Consider the following 6,889-nt stretch of genomic DNA (forward strand, 5'->3'; position numbering starts at 1 on the left):
GTCTAGTTTATAGTCTAGTCTATAGTCTAGTCTATAGTCTAGTCTATAGTCTAGTCTATAGTCTAGTCTATAGTCTAGTCTATAGTCTAGTCTATAGTCTAGTCTATAGTCTAGTCTATAGACTAGTCTGTAGTCTAGTCTATAGTCTAGTCTAGTCTAGTCTATAGTCTAGTCTATAGTCTAGTCTATAGTCTAGTCTATAGTCTAGTCTATAGTCTAGTCTATAGTCTAGTCTATAGTCTAGTCTATAGTCTAGTCTATAGTCTAGTCTATAGTCTAGTCTATAGTCTAGTCTATAGTCTAGTCTATAGTCTAGTCTATAGTCTAGTCTATAGTCTAGTCTATAGTCTAGTCTATAGTCTAGTCTATAGTCTAGTCTATAGTCTAGTCTATAGTCTAGTCTATAGTCTAGTCTATAGTCTAGTCTATAGTCTAGTCTATAGTCTAGTCTATAGTCTAGTCTATAGTCTAGTCTATAGTCTAGTCTATAGTCTAGTCTATAGTCTAGTCTATAGTCTAGTCTATAGTCTAGTCTATAGTCTAGTCTATAGTCTAGTCTATAGTCTAGTCTATAGTCTAGTCTATAGTCTAGTCTATAGTCTAGTCTATAGTCTAGTCTATAGTCTAGTCTATAGTCTAGTCTATAGTCTAGTCTATAGTCTAGTCTATAGTCTAGTCTCTAGTCTAGCCTATAGTCTAGTCTATAGTCTAGTCTAGTCTATAGTCTAGTCTATAGTCTAGTCTTTAGTCTAGTCTCTAGTCTAGTCTATAGTCTAGTCTATAGTCTAGTCTCTAGTCTAGTCTCTAGTCTAGTCTATGGTCTAGTCTATAGTCTAGTCTATAGTCTAGTCTATAGTCTAGTCTATAGTCTATTCTATAGTCTATTCTATAGTCTAGTCTATGGTCTAGTCTATAGTCTAGTCTATAGTCTAGTCTATAGTCTAGTCTATAGTCTAGTCTATAGTCTAGTCTATAGTCTAGTCTATAGTCTAGTCTATAGTCTAGTCTATAGTCTAGTCTATAGTCTAGTCTATAGTCTAGTCTATAGTCTAGTCTATAGTCTAGTCTATAGTCTAGTCTATAGTCTAGTCTATAGTCTAGTTTATAGTCTAGTCTATAGTCTAGTTTATAGTCTAGTCTATACTCTAGTCTATAGTCTGGTCTATAGTCTATTCTATAGTCTATTCTATAGTCTAGTCTATGGTCTAGTCTATAGTCTAGTCTTTAGTCTAGTCTCTAGTCTAGTCTATAGTCTAGTCTATAGTCTAGTCTCTAGTCTAGTCTCTAGTCTATGGTCTAGTCTATAGTCTAGTCTATAGTCTAGTCTATAGTCTAGTCTATAGTCTATTCTATAGTCTATTCTATAGTCTAGTCTATGGTCTAGTCTATAGTCTAGTCTATAGTCTAGTCTATAGTCTAGTCTATAGTCTAGTCTATAGTCTAGTCTATAGTCTAGTCTATAGTCTAGTCTATAGTCTAGTCTATAGTCTAGTCTATAGTCTAGTCTATAGTCTATTCTATAGTCTATTCTATAGTCTAGTCTATGGTCTAGTCTATAGTCTAGTCTATAGTCTATTCTATAGTCTATTCTATAGTCTATTCTATAGTCTAGTCTATGGTCTAGTCTATAGTCTAGTCTATAGTCTAGTCTATAGTCTAGTCTATAGTCTAGTCTATAGTCTAGTCTATAGTCTAGTCTATAGTCTAGTCTATAGTCTAGTCTATAGTCTAGTCTATAGTCTAGTCTATAGTCTAGTCTATAGTCTAGTCTCTAGTCTAGTCTATGGTCTAGTCTATAGTCTAGTCTATAGTCTAGTCTATAGTCTAGTCTATAGTCTATTCTATAGTCTATTCTATAGTCTAGTCTATGGTCTAGTCTATAGTCTAGTCTTTAGTCTAGTCTCTAGTCTAGTCTATAGTCTAGTCTATAGTCTAGTCTCTAGTCTAGTCTCTAGTCTAGTCTATGGTCTAGTCTATAGTCTAGTCTATAGTCTAGTCTATAGTCTAGTCTATAGTCTATTCTATAGTCTATTCTATAGTCTAGTCTATGGTCTAGTCTATAGTCTAGTCTATAGTCTAGTCTATAGTCTAGTCTATAGTCTAGTCTATAGTCTAGTCTATAGTCTAGTCTATAGTCTAGTCTATAGTCTAGTCTATAGTCTAGTCTATAGTCTAGTCTATAGTCTAGTCTATAGTCTAGTCTATAGTCTAGTCTATAGTCTAGTCTATAGTCTAGTCTATAGTCTGGTCTATAGTCTAGTCTATAGTCTGGTCTATAGTCTAGTCTATAGTCTAGTCTATAATCTAGTCTATATTCTGGTCTGTAGTCTAGTCTATAGTCTAATCTATTTTTTTTAATTTTTCCTTCCAGACATGTTTAAATAAATTTAGATTTTATGCTAAAGAAAAGCTTAAAATAAAATTTAAATTTTATTTTTTCCTGACAAACTAAATTCCTAAACAAATACAGTCCAAAAATTTTACTCACATGTGTAAATAATTTTTTAGTCAGTCCTTCTGCATGTGTAAATTTTTTGCTTGACTTCATACAGAATATCGGTCATCGTTCGTAGAAGCAATTTTATGTCCTTCAGCACTGTTTTGTTGATATAAAGCTTTTTGTTTTAACTTTCCTCCCACACTTTTCGAAAATAAGTTATTTCTTTACACTCAGCAGTTATTTGTGGAGGTTTAATTTTAAAACAAAATATTTTTGAAATAAAAAAATTTTATAAGATAAAAAGAAATTTTGTGGGAAGGAATTTAAGGTTTAGTAAATACAATAAGTTTTAAATATCTTGCAGTCATCTTATTGTCAATTTTATTCTATTATTAAGACATCTATTTAAACAAAATCAATTAAACTTTCTCCTCCTTTTTTCGTACTCATCCTGGCAAGAAACCAACAAACGGAAATCACAAAATTTCTCAAATAAATGTTAAAACATCTTAATGATTTTTCCCAGCCAATGTAGGAGTTAACAAAATAACAGTTTGACTAACTACAGAAACGATTGACTGACTATAATTTACTATGAAAAGACTAGAAGGGAGGGTGGTAGTTGGCTTTTGAGCAAAAGTGCATGGTAAACATTTGTTGCATTTTTCTTGCATGCCTTAACAACAGACCAAGTGAACAAAGCGGAAGTTATAAATTTCATTTATTTGGTGCTTGAAAAGTTTCCCTTATCTCTATATATTGATTTTGAAAGTATGAAGGAAAGAGCAATCTGAAACTAGAAAAAAAAACACAAGTTTTAAAGGACATGCTTTAAGCATTGTTATAGTATATAGTTTTTGTTTTAAATGTCAATTTTTTACTCTAAATGAATAAATTTTGCACAGGAGGGAAAATTAAAAATATAATAAGTAAAAGTTAAAATTTTATGGAAGAATAAAGTCAAAAGAACCAGCCGTAGTCTAGATTATAAACTATACAATAGACTAACCTATAGTGCAAGCTATAGACTAGACCGCAGTCTATAGCCTAGACTATAGACTAGACTATAGACTAGACTATAGACTAGACTATAGACTAGACTATAGAGTAGACTATAGACTAGACTATAGACTAGACTATAGACTAGACTATATACTAGCCTATAGTCTAGTCTATAGACTAGACTATAGACTAAACTATAGACTAGACTATAGACTAGACTATAGACTAGACTATAGACTAGACTATAGACTAGACTATAGACTAGACTATAGACTAGACTATAGACTAGACTATAGACTAGACTATAGACTAGACTATAGACTAGACTATAGACTAGACTATAGACTAGACTATAGACTACTAGACTATAGACTAGACTATAGACTAGACTATAGACTAGACTATAGACTAGACTATAGACTAGACTATAGACTAGACTATAGACTAGACTATAGACTAGACTATAGACTAGACTATAGACTAGACTATAGACTAGACTATAGACTAGACTATAGACTAGACTATAGACTAGACTAGACTAGACTATAGACTAGACTATAGACTAGACTATAGACTAGACTATAGACTAGACTATAGACTAGACTATAGACTAACTATAGACTAGACTATAGACTAGACTATAGACTAGACTATAGACTAGACTATAGACTAGACTATAGACTAGACTATAGACTAGACTATAGACTAGACTATAGACTAGACTATAGACTAGACTATAGACTAGACTATAGACTAGACTATAGACTAGACTATAGACTAGACTATAGACTAGACTATAGACTAGACTATAGACTAGACTATAGACTAGACTATAGACTAGACTATAGACTAGACTATACTAGACTATAGACTAGACTATAGACTAGACTATAGACTAGACTATAGACTAGACTATAGACTAGACTATAGACTAGACTATAGACTAGACTATAGACTAGACTATAGACTAGACTATAGACTAGACTATAGACTAGACTATAGACTAGACTATAGACTAGACTATAGACTAGACTATAGACTAGACTATACTAGACTATAGACTAGACTATAGACTAGACTATAGACTAGACTATAGACTAGACTATAGACTAGACTATAGACTAGACTATAGACTAGACTATAGACTACTTAGACTAGACTATAGACTAGACTATAGACTAGACTATAGACTAGACTATAGACTAGACTATAGACTAGACTATAGACTAGACTATAGACTAGACTATAGACTAGACTATAGACTAGACTATAGACTAGACTATAGACTAGACTATAGACTAGACTATAGACAGGACTATAGACTAGACTATAGACAGGACTATAGACTAGACTATAGACTAGACTATAGACTAGACTATAGACTAGACTATCGACTAGACTATAGACTAGACTATAGACTAGACTATAGACTAGACTATAGACTAGACTATAGACTAGACTATAGACTAGACTATAGATTAGACTATAAACTAGACTATAGATTAGACTATAGACTAGACTATAGACTAGACTATAGACTAGACTATAGACTAGACTATAGACTAGACAATAGACTAGACTATAGACTAGACTATAGACTAGACTATAGACTAGACTATAGACAGGACTATAGACTAGACTATAGACTAGACTATAGACTAGACTATAGACTAGACTATCGACTAGACTATAGACTATAGACTAGACTATAGACTAGACTATAGACTAGACTATAGACTAGACTATAGACTAGACTATAGACTAGACTATAGACTAGACTATAGACTAGACTATAGATTAGACTATAACTAGACTATAGATTAGACTATAGACTAGACTATAGACTAGACTATAGACTAGACTATAGACTAGACTATAGACTAGACAATAGACTAGACTATAGACTAGACTATAGACTAGACTATAGACTAGACTATAGACTAGACTATAGACTAGACTATAGACTAGACTATAGACTAGACTATAGACTAGACTATAGACTAGACTATAGACTAGACTATAGACTAGACTATAGACTAGACTATAGACTAGACTATAGACTAGACTATGACTAGACTATAGACTAGACTATAGACTAGACTATAAACTATATACTAGACTGGACTATAGGCTAGTCTATACTATACACTAGGCTATAGTCTAGACTGTAGACTAGACTATAGACTAGATTTTAGACTACAGTTCATACCGATGACGGCCTAGTAGTGTGTCCAAATTTAGGACTACAGTATAGTCCAAAACATAGACTAGATTTAAATTTTTGTCACGACTATGAATTAGTTTAGGTTCCAGTCTATCGACTAAACATAATTTATGTAAAATGCTGTGTTTTTAAAAAGCTTCAAATTAAATTACATTAGAACAATAACAGTTAATGTGTCTGTCTCTTTTCCTCCTTTTCGTCTCACTTCTTATAATTTTCAATCTTTAAATTTTCTTAACAAAATTTCCCTCTATTCATTAACACATCTAGCAGCATTATATTGTCTCCAACAAGTTTAATTTTTTTGTTTCTATTAAACCAAAATCCTTAGAGCTTTAACACCATGTTGTTTTCCAGTAATAAATTTTTTAGCATTTAATATATCTGGTTCTTTTTTGCTGGCCATGAATAGAGCAGCAAAAATCTCTTGGGCAAATGATTTAGAATTATTAAGAATAGAAAAAAAAATGTCTTCAATTAGTGCGTATTTTATACAACAAAGTTGCTGAAAAAAAAAATTACAATTAAATTATGAAAATAAATGATACTGATTGTCAATTGAAGATGAGAATTTAGCAAGAAGTTGAAATTTTCTGAAAAAAAAACTTAAATAACGCTTATTATTTAAATTGTATGTAATTTTCTTTAAAACAAATTAGTTAAGCAAATGCCTTATAATTAAGGTTTCATTTATTTTTGCTTTTCTTTAAGAAAATGTTAAATTGTTGTTGAAGTACTATTGCGCTTTAGTCCTTTTTTTGCTTCTAATTCAAATGACTTAGTCTTATGTTATTTTTATTTTAAAAGGTTTTTCTTAATTTCTCTATATTCAAGTCTTTACATAAACTTATTTTGGGGGATTTTTTTTTATTTTAAATATATGTTTTTTTATGGCCAAAAGTAATAAAGGGCTTGACCTTTGTGCTTGTTTAATGTTAAATACTTAAGATGATTTATTTTTTATATATTTTTGTGGGTTTTATATTATACGCAAATAGTGAAGGTGTTCTCCTGCAAAAAAGGATAAATCTTTCATAATCTATACCAGAGCATGGAGACTATGGACTAGACTATAGACTAGACTATAGACTAGACTATAGACTAGACTATAGACTAGACTATAGACTAGACTATAAACTAGACTATAGACTAGATTATAGACTAGACAATAGACTAGACTATACTATAGACTACTATATAGACTATAGACTAGACTATAGACT

Source organism: Lucilia sericata, unplaced genomic scaffold (genome assembly GCF_015586225.1).
Source record: "Lucilia sericata isolate MDLA Ls3-8-SP2 unplaced genomic scaffold, ASM1558622v1 Contig002583F_arrow, whole genome shotgun sequence".
Lineage (NCBI taxonomy): Eukaryota > Metazoa > Arthropoda > Insecta > Diptera > Calliphoridae > Lucilia > Lucilia sericata.